Raw genomic sequence first — 19,323 nt, forward strand, 5'->3', positions numbered from 1 at the left:
TAAATTTTCATCCAAGGTTTCAAGTTAGGTTAACATATTAGGGATTGTTGATGAGATTAAATACATAAAGAGAAATACTGACTTTTACATCAAGGATATAATCTAGTATAAAGATGTAGTTTTTCTCAGTGGAAAGAAATTCTTAGTGATAAGCTTAGTAAAATAGTTGGCACTAATTCTTAAATAGAGAAAGACAAGTTAGATTGATAAAAACTTAAGAAAAAAGATAACTGAGGAAGCCTGGGTGGCTCAGTTGGTTAAGGGTTTTGGCTCAGGTCATGATCTCAGGGTGGTGAGCTAGAGCCCTGCATCAGGCTCATGGCTCAGCTGGAAGCCTGCAGGAGATTATCTGTCTCTCCCTCCACACCTCCCTCTGCTTGTGTTCTCTCAAATAAATAAATAAAATCTTAAAAAAAGATAACTAAACTGATAACAAAAAAGTCAAATGAAAAAATCCTTAAACTAGTGCCAATACCATCTATTTTTTTTTATTTTTATTTAAATTTTAGTTAACATAGAGTGCAACATTGGTTTCAAGAGTAGAATTCAGTGGTTCACTACTTCCACACAACAGCCAGCATGCATCACAAGTGCCCTCCTTAATCCCCATCACCCTTGTAGCCCACTCCCCACCCACCTCTCTCCATGAATCCTGTTTGTCCTCTATAGTTAATAGTCTCTTATGGTTTATTTCGCTCTCTCCTTTCTTCCCCCTTTCCAATATGTTCATCTATTTTGTTTCTTAAGTTCCACATATGAGTGAAATCATATCGATACCATCTAATTTTAACATCAAAAAACAAGATATTTGCAAGGATCATAGGAAGGAACATTAATGTTTATGCCCAGATTCCTGAAATGACTATCTTCCTACTACTGATAGAATGTCTGTAGCTCCCAGAATTTGGAGTAGATAGTAGTATGCTTATCTAGTTGGTGATTTGAGAAGAAGAATAGTTCTAAAAACAGTTGGTCATGTTATTGAGAAAATGTTGGGTATGCAACCACTTGTATGCTGCTTGTCAAGTTATGAATCAGGAGAATACATCCATATCCTCCTCAGTTGGTCTTACTGGGCCAAGTGGGAATAAAATCCAAGTAATATGACTGGTGAAATATTTCTATCTCCTGTTACTCTGAAAATGCCAGAAAGGTCATGATTATTCACAGAGGTCCTTCTTATAATACTGAACCTTACCAAAAATCCTGATGTCACACAGTCAAATATGTAGCTTGCAGTAAAGATTAAATTTTTTTAGCCACGTTATGGTTTATAACATGGCTTTTGTGGATTTTACTGGATTTTGAGTGTTAATTAGCTGATATAATACATGCAAAGTCTCTGCATATTACATTACTAATATATGTAGTTATAGTATTATAAAAAGTATTATTATTATAGTATTACTGATTAGGTACAGAAAGATTGTTTTAACTTCAAAGTGTTAATATTTCCCATAATTTTTTTTTTAAAGGGAAAGACTGAGGACACTGATTATAAAGCAAAAGAACTATTACAAAGGTCTTTCCAAATATTATTTAATATTTACTGACTATGCAATAAGCATTTTTATAATCTTTTATATAAAAGAAAATTCTGGGTTTATCATAATATTATAAAGACTAATGTTTATAATTTAAAATTTATAAAGAGTTTTGTATTTCTCACTCATTGGCATTTAATATATTTTAAAAGGATTTAAAAGTGAATTGGGGATCATTTCACATTTTCAAACCACTTTACTGTATTAAGTACATAGCTTATTTCCTTGATTATAAACTTAAACAAACAGAAAACTGGATAACGCCTAACTTAACCAAGGTTTATAGAAGAAGAAGAATTATTTTACATTAGGAAAGAAATACAATCTAAAGCTAAGTCACTATAAGATGATCTAGAAATTATTAATTCAAAGACAATTAAAAATCATTAAACTTTAAAGCCATATTAAATGTTTACCAGAGAATGTCTTAATTATCCAAAGACACTGAAATAATTTCTTTAATAACAGAAAAACAATAAACGGCACAGTTTCTTTTCACAGTGAGTATAAACACAGTAAATGTCCTGGGTGGGGCTTTAATGTGCCCACATTAGGACATTGAGCATGTTAATATCAGAATGGACCAGGAGCTCTTTTGAATGCATATCTAACATATATTGGTGCTCACCCTATTTGTATGTTAAAATGTAAGAATTTCCTGAAGAGATAAAATTAAATAATTGAGTTGACATAGATTGAAATTTGATGCAGAGATTAAATAAGCAAATCATTTTGGCATATCCTAAGGGAAAGTGAATTTGGTTCTTAATAGGAAAAAGTCAAAGTGTTTGGGCATCATCCAGGGAATAAGCTTTGTAGAGAAAGAAATTGTAGGCTCAATAATCTGTGATATAACTTGTGCACTTCTAAAAATTTGAGAACTATGAACTTGAACTTCTTAAGATAAAGCTCTATAAAAAAATCAATAAGTACAAGTCAAATATAATTGTAACCCTAGAGATTCTGGGGGAAAAAATAGAAGAAAGTCCACTCTGTTCAAGATTCCAACTATTAATTTTAAAATCATAATAGTAGTTGGCAAGAAGAGTTAAACAGAAATGATGTCAAACTCAACAACTCAGAGTACCACCTTGAGCTGAAGTTAAGCTCAGAAGGTTGCGTAAAAATTTTTAATGTATGTGGGAAACCAAAATGCCTGGAACAGAACATATAAGCTACTTTGAAATCTGTGAGAGATTTTATTAAAAAGGAGTTAGGTCAAGTGAGAGCCTAGAAATATGATGCAAGTCAAGGATCAAAGAGTATTATTATTTTTTTTAACATTGTCTTCATTACCCATACCCAGGTTTGAATATATGAATGTTACCCAAGGAGAAATTATGCAAGATTTAGTTAGAAATAAAATACACCTTAAATATTCCAATTTTGTACTTTCCATAGAAACATAAGTGAAAATGAGAATTACAACCCAGACTTCTATTCTCAGAATGTGGCGACTGAAAGACACTTGTAGATAGGTAGTCAAGAACAGGAATTTTAAAAAAATAATAATAATTTCTTCGAAATAATTATCAATAATAAAATACAAGAACTTTCTAAAACAGAAAAGAACAATAAAACCTTTGTGAACAATTGTCTGTTGCTGAATATTCACCTCTATGAGCTTAATTATGTGCCCTCCAATATTCATATGTTGAAGCCTGAACACCCAGTACCCCAAAATGTGACTGTATTTGGAAAGAGGGCCTTTAAAGAAGTGATTGAGTTAAAATGAGACCATTAGAGTGGACCCTTTTCTCGTTTGATGGGTGTCCCTATAAGAGGAAATTTGGACACACAAAGACACCGGAGATGCATGCACACAGGAGAAAGACCATGTGAGGACTCAACAGGAAGGCAGTGGCCAAATGCAAGGCAAGGAGCTAGGCTTCAGAAGAAATCACACCTGCTGACATCTTGAGCTTGGACTTTGGCCTTCCAAAGGCCTGTGAGACTATGAGAAAATAAATTTCTGTTGTTTAATCCAGCCAGCCTATAGCATTATTGTTATGGCAGCTCCAGCAAACTAATGCACCCAAATATGGTTGATTCTTGTTATTCACAGAAATTATGCTCTAAAAAGTTGCTATGAGCACTGAATTAGACAATCCTAGACCATTAGTCTTAGGGGAATTACAGGGTCGGTTTCCTGAAAGCCTCTGTTCATTACATTTTTCTCAACTGGTCAGTATATAACATTGCTTTACATACATTTTTGTGTAGAGAGACCCATTTTAATATTATTGTTGATTTTTTAACAATTAAGCACATGGCCAACAGCACTATAGCTCATGCCTAAATAAAGCTCATCTAATGTGTATTATCTCTGTAAGGCCCATCATGGCTGTCTTGCACTTAGGAACATTGGATAACACTTCAACACTATGCTTTGAGACATTTCACAGTGAAATCACCAAAAAAACAGCAAATAAATGTGAAAAAAGTAGCACTAAATAGACTGAACTGGACACTTGTTTACAGTATGAAAGCTGAGACAGGAATACAGAGCTTCCCTTTGTTTAGTCTCAGCTTGCAATGTGCATACTGGGTGACAAATATTTTGTCACTCTGGGCACACTCAAAATGTCATGAAAGTGCCAAAAATATTAATTTGGGGCATACAAATAAAATTTAGAAGGTAAGAAAATTCCCCAATATGCACTCCATTAACATAAGGATCAAAGATCAAGGATTTTTTTCTCTTTCGATGCCAACCTTGCCGTCTAACACCTGTCATCCATGCCATGTAATGTGTACTCAGGAGCCCACCTCCCCCACTGCGCTGACAGCAGAAGTAAGTGTGCTATTTAAAAGACAGCTAGTGGGAAAAGCTAGTAGGAAAAGGTCACAGGACTTCTGGGAAAGATGGTGGAGTAGGAGGATCCTAACCTCACCTCGTCCACATATCCAACTAGAAAATATCCCCATTAATGTACAAAAAAACATGGAAAAGACCCAGGACACAGGCAGAATGAAAGTGAAGGGATAGAAAAGCTTTTATCATGAAAATCGAAGTCAAAAAAAGGCCAGGATATCAATACTTATATCAGACAGAATAGACTTTAAAACAGATTATAACAAGAGACATATAAGAACACTATATAATCATAAAGGGAAAAAAAACCCAACAATATAACAATAATAAATATTTATGCACCCAAAATGGGAACATACATAAAGCAGCTAACAACAAGCTGAAAGGAAGTAATTAATGATAATACAATAATAGCAGGGAACCATAAAAGCCCACTTCCTCAAAGAACAGATCATCCAAACAGAAAACAAGGAAACATTGGCTTTGAATGACGCATTGGAACAGAAGGATCTAACAGATATATGCAAAACAGTCCAACCTAAAAAACAAAAAAATACATTATTTTCAAGTGCACATGGAACATTCTCCAGAACAGATCATATGTTAGGCCACAAAACAAGTCTCGAAAATTCCAAAGGACTGAAGTCATACCAGGCATCTTTTCCAAACACAATGTTATGGAACCTGAAATCAACCACAAGAAAAAAATCTGGAAGAACACAAATACATAGAGGTTAAATAACATGTTAATAAACAATGAATGGGTCAACAGGAAAATCAAAGAGGAAATAAAAAAATACAGAGAGACAAATGAAAATGAAAATACAAATATCCAAAATCTTTGAGATGCAGCAAAACCTATTCTTAGAGGAAAGTATAGAGCAATACAGGCCTACTTCAAGAAGCAAGAAAACTCTTATAAACAACCTAAAATTATACCCATAGGAGTTAGAAAAGGAACAATAAACAAAACCCAAAACCAGGAGAAGGAAGGGAAAGATAAAGATTAGAGCAGAAATAAATGAAATAGACACTAAAATAATAATAATAAAAGAGAATAATGCAAGCAGGAGCTGGTTCCTTGAAAAAAAAAATTCAACAGAATTGATAAACCTTAGCCAGAATCATCAAAATTAAAAAAAGAGAGAGAGCGAGAGAGAGAAGATTCAAATAAACAAAGTCACAAATGAAAGGGGGGAAAATAACAATAGACACCACAGAAATACAAAGGATTATAAGAGAATATTATGAAAAACTACATACCAAAAAATTGGACCATTTAAAAGAAATGGGTAAATGCCTAGAAATATTTAACCCTACAAAAATTGAACCAGGAAGAAATAGAAAATTTGAACAGATCCATCACAGCAAGGACATTGTATTAGTAATCAAAACCTCCCAACAAACTAAAGTCCAGGACCATATGGCTTCACAGATGAATTCTACCAAATATTTAAAGAAGAATTAATATGTATTCTTCTCAAACTATTCAAAAAAAAAAAATAGAGGGAGGAATCTATGAGTCCAGCATTACTCTGATACCAAAACCAGATAAAGACACCACATAAAAGAGAACTCCAGGGCAATATCTCTGACGAACATAGATGCAAAAATCCTCAACAAAATACTATCAAACTGAATCCAGCATTAAAAACATCATTTACTGCCATTAAGTGGGATTCATTCCTAGAATGCAACAGTGAACAATAGTTGCAAATCAATTAATTTAATACATCCCATCAATAAGAAAAAATGAAAAACATATGATAATTTCAATGCAGAAAAAAATCATAAAACACAACATCCATTTACCAAAACCCTCAAGAAATTAGGTTTAAAGGGAACATACTTCAACATAATAAAGATCATAAATGAAAAACCCATACCTAATATCATACTCAGTGGTGAAAACAGAGCTTTTCCTCCATGGTCAGGTACAAGACAAGGATGTCCATTCTCACTGCTTTCATTCAACCTAGTACTGGAAGTCCTAGCAATCAGATAAGAAAGAAGAAATAAAAGGCATCCAAAAGGCATCCAAAATGGTAAGGAAGAAATAAAACTTTCAGTATTTGCAAATGACATGATACTATATACAGAAAACCCAAGACTCCACCAAAAACCTATTAGATAAATAGATATATAGAACTGATAAATTCCATAAAGTCATAGTATACAAAATCAATATACAGAAATCCATTGCATTTCCATTGCAGTACCAGAAAGAAAAAAAATTAAGAGAACAATCCCATTTACTTTTGCACCAAAAAGAATCAAGTGCCTAGGAATAAACATAACCAAGAAGGGTGAAAGACGTTATCTGAAGCTATAAAACACGGATGAAACAAATTGAAGAGTACACAAACAAATGGAAAGATATTCCATGCCCTTGGGCTCAGAGAATAAATATTGTTAAAATATCCACCCTACTCAAAGCTACTAACAGATATAATTCCCTCCGTATCAAAACACCAACAGCACTTTTCCACAGAGGTAGAACAAGTAATCCTAAAATTTGTATGGAACCACAAAAGACCCTGCATAGCCAAAGCAATCTTGAAAAAGAAAAGCAAAGCTGGAAGCATCACAATTACAGACTTCAAGTTACATTACAAAGCTGTAATGTTGAGAACAGTAGGTTACTGGCACAAAAATAGACATATGGATCAATGAGGGGGTATAGCTCAGGGGTAGAGCATTTGACTGCATATGGATCAATGGAAAAGAACAGAAAACTCAGAAATCAACCCACAACTATATGATCAATTAATCTTCGACAAAGCAGGGAAGAATGGCCAATGGGAAGAAGTTTTTCAACACATGATGTTGGGAAAACTGGACAGCTACATGAGAAAGAATGAAACTGGACAAAATTCTCACACCGTATACAAAAATAAACTCAAAATGGATTAAAGACCTAAATGTGAGATCTGAGACCTAAAATCCTCATAGAGAGCACAGGCAGTATTTTACTAACATTGGCTAATGCAACATTTTTCTAGACATGTCTACTGAGGCATGGGAAGCAAAAGCAAAAATAAACTATTGGGACTACATCAAAATTAAAAGCTGCTTCACAACAAAGGAAATAATCAACAAAACTAAAAGACAACTTACTGAATGGGAGAAGATATTTGCAAATTGTAGATCTGATAAATGGTTAGTATCCAAAATACATAAAGAACTTATACAACACCCCAAAACCCCAAATAATCCAATTAAAAAGTGGGCAGAATACACAAATAGACTTTTTTCCAAAGACATACAGAAGGCCAACAGACACATGGAGAGATGCTCAACATCACTCATCATCAGGGAAATGCTAATCAAAACCACGAGAAGATATCACTCCACGCCTGTCAGAATGGTTAAAATAAAAAAACACAAGAAACAACAAGTGTGGGTGAGGAGGAGAAAGGAGTCCTTGTGCACTGTTGGTGGGAATGCAAATTGGTGCAGCCTGTGGAAAACAATATGGAGGTTCCTTAAAAAATCAAAAATAGAATTACCATATGGTCCAATAATTCTACCACTGGATAGTTACTGAAAGAATATATAGACTCTAATTTGAAAATATATATGCACCCCTATGATTACTGCAACATTATTTATAATAGCCAAATTATGGAAGGAATCCAAGTGTCCATGGATAGATGAATGGATAGAAAGAAATGGTATGTATATGCAATGGAATATTATTCAGCCATATAAAGAATAAAATCTTGCCATTTGCTACAATATGGATGGAGCTACAGAGTATTATGCTAAGGTAAATAAGTCAGTCAGAGACAAATACTGTGTGATTTCAATTGTATATGGAATTTAACAAACATAACACATAAACAAAGAAAAAAAGAGACCAAAAAAAAAAAAAAAAAAAAAAGACCCTTATCAATGGAGAACAAACTGATGGGTACCCAAAGGGAGGTGGGTGGGTAGAGGGGGGAGATAGGTGAAGGAGATTAAGAATATATATACTGGGGCACCTGGGTGGCTCAGTGAGTTGAGCCTCTGCCTTCAGCTCAGGTCATGATCCTAGGGTCCTGGGATCGAGCCCCACATTGGGCTCTCTACTCAACAGGGAGCCTGCCTCAACCCCCCTCCCCAACCCCGCCTGCCTCTCTGCCTGCTTATGATCTCTCTGTCAAATAAATAAATAAATCTTAAAAAAGAAATACATGTACTGTGTTGAGCCATCAGCAATGGGGAGAATTGATGAATTGCAATATTGTACACCTGAAAATGATATAAATCTGTATATTAATTATGCTGGGATTAAAATGAAAATAAATTTAATAAATTTAAAGTAATATAAATACTGTAAACAAGCAAATAAGCAAGGAATAATAAAAGACTACTACTACTTAATGACAGGTTATTTCAGATTATCATTTCATTTTATGGGTAAGTTATAGGTATGGAATCAGTTCACCCAATTCACTTTACTTGTGCTACGTTGCTTCTCGCTCTGACCCCCTGGAGGTTTGACTCCTCTATGCTTTTCTTCCGGCCACTGTGAGATTCTTAGGTTCAACCCTGAACCAGATAGAAGAACCTTCTCTTTAAAACTATGAAACTATCTCGGACACTAACGACTGATTTTTGTTTCCTGGGGATTCCACAAAATATCCCAGGCAAGAAAAAGAACAAGTTCCAGAATAATCAATACATCACAATATGGACAATAAGTGTTAACTAATAATACTGCAGACATAAAGAAATTACTCTAATATTTTAGTTTATTGCTTCAGTTTTATTATTACTCAGTACAATTGTATTCTCATACTCTTTTGTTAATCATTTACTTCTATGGTTTATAAAATGTTATTTAATAAGAACATTTAATTATTTCATACATATGAAATAATTTTAGATCTCCTAAGTAAAATAGTATATTAATCTCTTTTCAATTTTTCTCCATTTTCATTATCTTTAAAGGGTTCTATACTGTAATCATAAATGTGATTTAATCTCTCCCACAGGTAACTTAAAAAGATATTTTACTCATGACCAGGTTTCTTTTGATCCACTGGTAGATCTTTATCAGGCTTCTATTTTCTTGAAGTCTTTGATACTGGAAAAGCTATTCAAAAGTAATTTTATTTTCTAGAACTTCAGTGCGAGAATCAAAGATTAAAACCTCTAATTAGATGATAGATGGCAACCAAAGATCTGTTTGAGTCTACTAAACCCTCGTTTAAATTCCAGATTATTCTACCTTTAAATAAAAATATTGCTATTCTGTTTTAACAAAGATTCTGTTTTATCATTTTCTTACTTCAAGAAATTTATATAAATATAAATGAATATGAATTTATAGACTATATTATTGCATAATACAGATGTTAAATGAATAGTTTCAGAATAACCATTACAAGATATCCATGTAGTTAAGAATAAAATGTCACTAAATATGGAATTGATTTTCAAAAATAATTTTAGTATTGAAAATTATGTTACAAATGGAAATGGAAGTGGTGATTAAAATAATTATTTCTGTAAACTGTGTAACCTGCTGGTTTCTAAGTTTCTGTAGACATGAGCTTTAAATTTTTAACTTTTGACTGCTTCACTTTTTCTGGTGAAGCTGGACAAATTACACAGATTATGTTTTTTAAAAAGAGGCGCTCAATAAATAGGTCACATGGATTGTCGCTGTGTTAAATCTCTCCCTCTAGCAGGATTTTTTACCCTTAGTCTACTCACTACCTGGGCTTTCTGCCTCTCCTATGCTCTCAAGCTTTTATTTACACAGAGAATTCTGTAGATTTTCTACTTGGAAAAAAACCTCAGGACGTTCTTTGGCATGCTCATTAACCGATGATTCTTGCCAAGTACATCCCATAGGCTACGATCCAAATGAAATCATGCAATTATAAGAAAAAGACAAAAGTAAGACTTGAACCCACACAGTGACTGACGCCACAGAACGAAAGACAAGGCATGCAAGGTGGCTAATTGACCTACCCAAAGGTGGAATGAAAGTGTCTTTTCCCTCTTGCTTTCTCATGACATCATCTTTGCTCTGGGCTCCATTCTCAGTAACGGATTCCCACTGCAACACAGTCAGATATACCTGTTTCTCAAGGGTCTGTTCTCTCCCTTTTTCAAGATGAAAGGCCATAGACATAGAAGGGTCTATTCACTCAATTCTAATCTAATCTCCTGCAAATCACGGTCACTAATTTTTATTTATTCAACTGGATCCATGACAATTCTTTTTTTTTTTTTTTAAAGATTTTATTTATTTATTTGACAGAGAGAGATCACAAGCAGGCAGAGAAGCAGACAGAGAGACAGGAGGAAACAGGCTCCCTGCTGAGCAGAGAGCCCCGATGAGGGGCTCGATCCCAGAGGACCCTGAGATCATGACCTGAGCCGAAGGCAGAGGCTTTGACCCACTGAGCCACCCAGGTGCCCCAATCTGTGACAATTCTAAATATTTTCAACAGATCTAAATGGGATCAATCCTCTTTTAAAAGATAGCAATATTCTTAGTCCATGGTAAGCACAACCTTAACATTTAAGAAACAAAATATGCTAAGAAATTGAAGATTCTTTTAAAAATTTCTATATGAATACCTTAACAATAATGCATTAGTTCACTTTTTACACTAGGGGAAGACATAAGATACAAAGATTTTATGTCGGTATCTATAATTAGAGATGTAAAAATGTTTATTGCCTTTGTCTGAAGCCAAATCTATATAGTAGATTTGAAAGTTTATATTTTATTTGGTCTTGATTGTTTTATTTTGAAAGGTCAAATGTAGGATGTGATTAAGCATGGGGAGACTTTCAGCTTGCCTAATTAAAAAGAAAAAGCAATACTTTAAAGAATGTAACTTTTACATCTACCAGATAAGAAATAATTAAAAATTACTAAAACCTTGTATTGTGTCACAGCAAAAAAAAAGCAAACTTTCAGTTGATCAGTAAAACCACAAATGGACATCAACCATTTTGGAAGGTATTTTAATAACAGGATTCAAGACCTACAAATTGCTAACAACCTTTCAACAAGGAATTTATTAAAGCAAGGGTCATGGACCTAGGGTACAACAAACTGTTGAAATAGGTTGAAAGTCCCAAAGCAGAAGAGATGTTAGTTTTTGGTATATTTGCAGAATGAATCAACATTTACCAGTCATCAATGTAATAGATATTTAGATACTATATTTGAATACCAAGTGGGATTTTTTACTTCCTCTGAGTATGGAGACTAAGAGCTAGAACAAAGTAGTATAAAGGAATTCCACTTTCTAAAGTGAGATCAATAGAGCCAGGCACCTCCTACGGGGTCCTCATGTCACAGGCTGTATTAAACATTCCTCTTTTGAATGTCATTTCTGCCTTTACTATTACAGATAGACCATACTTTTTGCCCTGAACGTTCCAGTAGCCAAATGGTGTTGATTCAGTGGACTAAAATCACAAAAGTAGCATGAAGTTTCTAATACGAGGTCTTAGGTTTAAGAGGTACTTGTCACATGCATCCTTATAATGAAAGCTTATTCAACTGGTAAACAGTGAATAATATCTGAATAGCAACATAGCAACTCTAAGTGGTAATACTTATTTTTTCTAAATTCCAATGCAGTTAGTATAGTATATGGTGTTCTATTGGTTTCAGGTGTACAACAATGATTCAACAATTGCACACATCACTCATCAAGAGAAGTGTTCTCTGAATCCCCTTCATCTATTTCACCCATCGCTAGGACTTTTATTAGTACCCAGCTTTTTCTTAGCCAATATGATACATCCCATTGCCTTGAGGAGAACTAGGTTGATTGGGAGGAAGCATAGAGATAAAAAAAAAATAAAAGTTAGTGAATTAGTGTTCCTTTTTGGTTTCTATGTCTTCCAAACTGAATTTGTAAAGCCAAAAAGGAAGCCCCAAATAGTAGATTATAATAAAATATTGCACAACTACATAGGCAGAAATAATAGAACCTTTGGGCCATAACCAGCAAGGCTAGAGAAGGAACGGAGCAGGGTGGGGCTAACACCTGAGGTATCGGGAGGCTGAAGGGTAGGGGGCATGGGAAGTCAGGAAAGAGCAGCCCTGGTGGGACCACTGTGGATGTACAGTCCTCCCCGGAGCCTCCCAGTACCACGTGGGCTCAGCATAATAGTGCAGCCCAGAGACTCCAGCAATCCCGTCAGCCCCAGGTCAGGAATAGATGACCTTCCTTCTGAGGAATCATCAAAAGGTCAACAGTCACCCAGAGCAATGTCACAATGTCTACATCATTCAACTCATTTCATCGCAACATGATGGTGCACCATCATCTCACATCATAAGAAAGTGGGGGGGGGGGGACAATCAGATATTTTGAGAGAGACCACATTCACACAACTTTTACTATTGTATATTGTTAACAATGTTTCTTTTTATTGTTAGTCATTGGTCTCTCAAGGTGCCTAATTTATGAATTAAGCTTTATCATAGGAGTGTACATATAGCAAAAAACACAGTATGTATAGGGTTTGTATCCCTGCTTGCAGGCGTCCTCTATGGATAGGAATCTCACCATGCAAAGGAGCTATTTTAGCTGTGTTTGCTATTGCCAGCTCTCACAGCTCACTTGCAGTGTTCTTTGGAAACAGATTCCTGAGGTTGAAAGGAGGGGGTTGAACTGGGAATACAGTGTGGTATTCTCTTGTTACTTGGGTGGTGGTGGTTGTTTTTTTTTTTTTTAATACCTGAAAATCAGTGATGATAAGAAAGGGAAGCCTCCAAGATTTGTCCTTGAGAGTGGAACCAGAGAGAGATAAAACCCTCACTCTCAACTACAGATGAAGGCATTTTAGAGGAAGAAAGTCCATAGACTTACCACATTCTCCAGTGATGGCTAATCACAGCAAAGCCCAGGTAGCTGGTAATGAAGGCTGGGGGCTGCATTCTTGTGGCTGAGATTGAGTCCTGCTGGATGAGTGAGCTTAACCGAAGAACAATCCGTAGGACAGCTGCAGGAATAAATATACCACGAATCATTTAGTCCGTATATCGGTCCATTGAGATCTCCAAGGGGGTTAAAAAAAAAATTAACAGTGCTATTTTTATTCATAATTTGATTTAAATACCTGTGCTAACTGTGCTATAGTATTAATGTGTAAATCCAGAAATTATTATGGAACAAACAAAAAAAGTGAGGCCAACTCCGAGGTCTAATCAGGGAACTATTGATCACTGCCAGTCTCGGGGCTAGCCAAGGAATAGATCAAAGAGGGGAAGGAAGAGGAAGAGATCCACACTGCCTTGAGAGTATAGACACTCCTCTGGGATTTTAGCTGTGGGGTAAGAGACTCATCTGGAAAATGGGTTCCAGAATGCAAGGATGTCACCTGGAAATAGGAAGAGAGGCTGAGGGAGGGCAGTTGAGCAGGCTCTTCAAGGTCCACTCTAGGCAAGTTAGGGCAAATACCTAGATTTCTGCCCTTACTTGTTCATTAATGTATTTAAACCACTTCACTGTCAGTTTTGCCATTTGAGGTGTCTGTTGACTACTTTCTCCAAATATTTACACTCCACACTGCTACAAAATTATTAAAGAAGACAAAATGATACAATTTTGCCGAGTTTCCAAATAGCCTTTCCCCCAGTTTTGGGTTTTTTGTTTGTTCATTTGTTTTCTTCCCTTCTGAAGAGCTGTCCTCAATTTATAGGACAGTTGTTTTTCATTCCTCAAAGAACTGGGTTGCAACCTGACCAATATCAAGGTGCCAACTCAGCAATCCAACTATACTATCTTCCCTTTGCTTCTGTGTATCAAGGAAAAGATCCTCGGCTAAGATAGAAATCAAAGGTCCCTATGTTCTAGATGTAGAGCAGTTTGTCTTTCCCTCTGAGTATACAGTTTCATTTATTTTGGGAGAGAAGGCATAAAAAAATTCTGAACAGGCTCTGAATATCACCTTCCAATATGGCCAACTTCAACCCACAGAGCTAACTTTAAAAAAACAAAGCAAAGCAAAACAAAACAAAACATTCCTTTGAAATATCTTGTCAGGTTTTAGCAGTGCTGAACAGTAAAATATTCGTGGCAAAGTTGAACAAAGCCTGGACACAAGAGGCATCTCTAAAGAGGGTGCAAAACCTCCTACCATGGCATGATCCAGAGTTAGTCCCAAAGTCAAGCAAAAGAAACAAAGACAAAGTCATTCCCCAGAGAGCCTGCCATAGTAGGTAGGATCCAAGCTTCATGCAAATGGAGGGCAACCATCACTTCTGTCTGGCCATATCTGAGAGGAACCCCAGCCTGACAGCTGCTAAGTTCTCAGAATGGGAAAGGAGACAGACAGGAGATGATGGCTGTCCCTGGGCGAAAAAAGATCAATAAACAATAGGTTTAAACTCAGAAATGAAGGGACAAGTTAAAATTTTATTTTCCTCTGGAGACAAATTGAAATTTTATTTGCCTGGGCCAGGCACTAGAATAATCCAGAAGAGCTCACTCTGGTAAATCCTCACCCTTGGCCAGTTTCTACCAGTTTTCCCAGGATCTCATCAACTTTGAGCAAGTGGAGTTTATCACAGAGAATAGAGCTCGCATATTTACCAGAATTTGGTGTTTTTTCCATGAATTTTAATTTCAGTTTCCCCTTGGCTGCTTAAGGGAATGAGTGGTAACATTTTATCAGATTCACTATGATTCCCATCAATCATCCCATCAACCCTTGGAGGGGCCCATCCTGGGGCTCTTCAGAGATAGCGTAGGAGCATCTATAAGACCACTAACATGGGGGACTTTTGTTTACCATATTGCAGTCTACTTAGATTGGAAGGCGTTCAAAGGATTAACAGGCTCTGAGTACTCTTGTAAATGTGGAGAGAGGGGAGTAGTAGGAGTCACATCTGTCTTATTGTCTTTGTCTTAAGTACTACCTCTTGTGTCTTTAATTTTTTATTAACCTCTTGCAATAAATATTTCAATGAAATTATTTTGAAATTTTGGAGCTTTTGGAAGTCTTCTACGTGCCAGTTAAAACAACCCATTCTTTTTGTTGATTTGGGAGCCCTTGTGGTCAAGGACATTTCTTAACCACTGAGCTACCCAGGCATCCCAAGGACATTTCTTAAATAAAGAGCTTGTCTCTCTGGAATGTTCCCCATAATGGCCATTGTAATTCTAGGTTGTTTTAGTAAGATTTTGCCATTTCTGTAAATATTCACAATCTCCAGGATGATGATTCTCAGACATAAAATAAGTTGTTATGCCGGAAAGTGGCAGGGCACACTCAGTTCTCTGAAACTTGAGGACCCCATTCCTCTAGCTAAGAGTTGGGTTCCTCTGACTGGAATTAATACCTAGGAAGGATATGCTGCCTGGCTGAGGATCTTACAGTATTTTCCAGTGAACCTTGTCTCACATAAATTTTCTTGAGGTTAGCAAGGGGTGTGGTGTCAATCTAGCTGTTCCATGACCAATGTATCCTAGCACAAGAAATCTTAGAGCTAGGTGGTGAGCACTCTAACAGCTTTAAAGCTCTCCAACCACCAGTTTGACATCTTGGCTTCCAAGATTCCCATTTGCAAAAGATTTATTATTCCTTTCACAAGATTTCTTCATAGTGATAGACACCTTGATGGCTTTTAATGGTCTGGCTTTTGCCCACTTAGATTTTTTTTTTATTAAATTTTATTTTTTTATATAAACATATAACGTATTTTTATCCCCAGGGGTACAGGTCTGTGAATCACCAGGTTGCCCACTTAGATTTTGATTTTGGTGGTCAAAATGGTCTCAGTTTCCTGTGTTAATTATTTCTCCATGTCCATCCATGATTTATGCTGTGGACTTACCTTATGGCATTGTAAGTCTCCTCATGGCCATCACCACTTTTGGACACTGGAATTTCCTTCTGAGTCCCCTCATGGTGCCACCTATTGCCGACTCCCAATTCCTGGCAACTCTCCAGGAATTTAATAAATCCAGAACCTTTCTAGGGCCCCCAAACCTTTCTGGGAACCAGAACTTTAAAGACTCAGCAGGCGCTTCACCTGTGCATCTCCTCCTACAGGCCACTGGCAGTCAGCCCTGAATTTCATTCCTGGTTGTCAAACACTGTTTAAAAAAATGATTAAAGAAGACAATTTAGGTGACATAATCAAAATTTAACACTGCTTGAAGTATACCATTTTTGTTACTGTTTTTCTTGAGAACTGCAAAATGGGGTGGAAGACAAGAAGCTTTTATAGACTAACGCAAGGAAAGAAGAGACAAACAAAACAGCTGATAGGCTGGGGTCCCACAGTCACTTTGTTTGTTGAGAAGACCCGGAGGAGGCTTGGTGTTTGGGAACAGGCTGGCTGTTTATACTGTGTTTCTGGGACATTACAGGGACATGGAAGTTATCTGAGTTTCAGTTTGCTGACACGGCACCCCAGGCAGGAGCAGCTCCATCATGGGCCTAGAAATGTATTTCAACACTACTTATTAAGTTGGCGAAGGTTGCAAAACAAAACGGAAATAAACAAAAACCCCAAGCACGCTAAATTCAGTTGTGATTCCTGGTTGCTTCACACAGTCCTCAGAATATATGCATCTAATAAATAGGAAAAGGAAGTAATAAGGATAATAATAAAGAGGCAAAATAGGAAATTTCTTGTATTAAATATCTCTTGTATTAAAAACACAGCCAAGCTAAAATAAAGGTTTCTAGGAGCATGAAAGAGATATAAAATTCACCTGGCAGCCATGAAATCTTGGTTAGATGCAGGAGACAGGTTTTGTGTTACGTGCTTTCAAAAGTTGGAAGATTTTTCAGCTTTTTTTTTTTAAGATTTTATTTATTTATTTGACAGGGAGAGAGCTCACAAGTAGGCAGAGAGGCAGGCAGAGAGAGAGAAGGGGGGAAGCAGGCTCCCTGCTGATCAGAGACCCCGATGTGGGGCTCGATCCCAGAACCCTGAGATCATGACTTGAGCCGAAGGCAGAGGCTTTAACACACTGAGCCACCCAGGTGCCCCTCATCTTTCTTATTTTCACGACCAATATTTTGGACATTGTGTACTAACACAATGTTCAGGATTACACCCCTTATATACTGGTAACATGAATATTTACGCTGCCATTTAAGACAACTGTAGAGTCCTAATAACTTGAATGATGGTATTTTCTAAAAATTTCAAAGCCCATTGAACGTGTTTGCCTCAATACAAACCCATACAACCTCCAGATCTCTAACATCCTAATGCTAACGACTGCCAGACATGGCACACTAGTGCACTCTTCATTTATATAACCAACAGTTGGTTGGTTGTATTTTTTCTTGGAAGTCTAACATTGAAACGTTGACATCAAAGTTAACATGTCCACAAACTAACTCCTGATTCCTCTCCTCAGCGATGTCTTCAGATCCTCCTCCACTGCAGTAAACAGTAGCATCTCCACTGTGTGGTTTAATCAGGAACCTAAGGAGTAGCCATGTTTTCCTCTCTGGTGTACATCCCACATGAATCAGTAAGTCAGACTTTTTACAATCTCAACATATCTCCAAATTGCCCAGTCTCTATACTTCCTTGCCAGCATCCTAGTTATAATTTTTCACCTGGACTATGGTGATAGTTTCATAATTTATCATCCACATCTATTCTTGGCTTTGCTCTCATCATTGTCCACATACACAAAAAGGGGTAGTTTTCCCCCAAAGATTATTTACCATGCTGTCCTCTTTTCTTCTGGCTACTCATCACTTAGCTCTCAACTCAAGCTCCACTTCCTCTGAGAAGCCTTTTTGATCTCTGTCACAGGGTAAGGTCTCTTCAATAGCTTTCTTTTTTTTTTTTTTTTTTAAAGGAAGACCCTCTTTTTTTTTAAGATTTTATTTATTTATTTGACAGAGAGAGATCACAAGTAGACAGAGAGGCAGGCAGAGAGAAAGAGAGAGAGGGAAGCAGGCTCCCTGCTGAACAGAGAGCCCAATGTGGGACTCGATCCCAGGACCCTGAGATCATGACCTGAGCCGAAGGCAGCAGCTTAACCCACTGAGTCACCCAGGCGCCCCTCTTCAATAGCTTTCATAGCACCAATCATCAGTCTCTTAGAGAAATTCTAACATTACCATCTTATACTGACTACAAGATTACTTAATTGGTATTTATCTTTCCCATTAGACCAGCCTCATGTGAGCTGGGCCATGCCAATTTTATCTATTTTACCCCAGCTCTAAGAACATCGGGCTCTTAGTGGATGCTCTAAACCTGTGTTAGGAGAATAAGTACATCCCTTAGATAAGTCCTCATAGATCTGGACATTAGCTAACCTTGCCGTGGGACTCTTTCCTTTGTCGGCTATACCCCAGTCACACTGAGCTTCTTTCACTTGCCAGAAGGAGTTTCCCATCTCAGAGTATTCCAAAGAGAATTCTCAAAGTAATTTTAGATATTACTTCTACTTGGAATACTCTTCTGATGGTTCTTGATATAGGTGGCTTTCTCTCACCGTTCCATGGCCTACATGTATCTTTCTCAGGGCTCTGTTACTTGAACTCTTTTATAGGTTGGTGGAACTTCTTGGTTTTTCTAAGTTATTGGTATATCATTATTTTCCTCCCATTGTTTACCAAAGTCATAATTCATATTCAAGTGTTACTTATATATTATTTCCTCCTCTATTCTATATAAGCTTTCTGTGGAGAATAACATTATTTTATTCACCAACATATACTCAGAATCTAGCACAGTCCCAGACACATAAGGAGTTAGTAAATATCAAGGGTCTGACTCTTGATTTTGGCTCAGTTCATGATCTCAAGGTTGTGGGATGGAATCTTATGTTCAGTGTGGAGTCTACTTTGGATTCTTTCTCTCTCCCTCCTGGTACTGCTGTCTCTCTCTCTCAAATAAATAAATAAAATCTTTTTAAAAATAATAAATCATAACCACATAAGAACACTTACAATTAGGTTCAAGATTTTCCTCAATAAATAATTTAGGATCTACATTATCTCATATTT

At 36.5% G+C, this 19,323-nt stretch overlaps 1 long non-coding RNA gene across 1 annotated transcript; it reads right to left on the bottom strand.

Moving 5' to 3' along the window:
* Positions 1 to 13,049: 13,049 nt before the first annotated feature.
* On the bottom strand, positions 13,050 to 18,707 carry LOC125094417 (uncharacterized). Its single transcript, XR_007125497.1, has 3 exons — positions 18,631 to 18,707; positions 16,367 to 16,430; positions 13,050 to 13,332 (listed from the first exon to the last, which is right to left on the bottom strand). It is a non-coding gene; the product is annotated as an uncharacterized LOC125094417 (long non-coding RNA).
* Positions 18,708 to 19,323: the final 616 nt, after the last annotated feature.

Source organism: Lutra lutra, chromosome 2, assembly GCF_902655055.1.
Source record: "Lutra lutra chromosome 2, mLutLut1.2, whole genome shotgun sequence".
In the NCBI taxonomy this organism is placed as follows: Eukaryota; Metazoa; Chordata; class Mammalia; order Carnivora; family Mustelidae; genus Lutra; species Lutra lutra.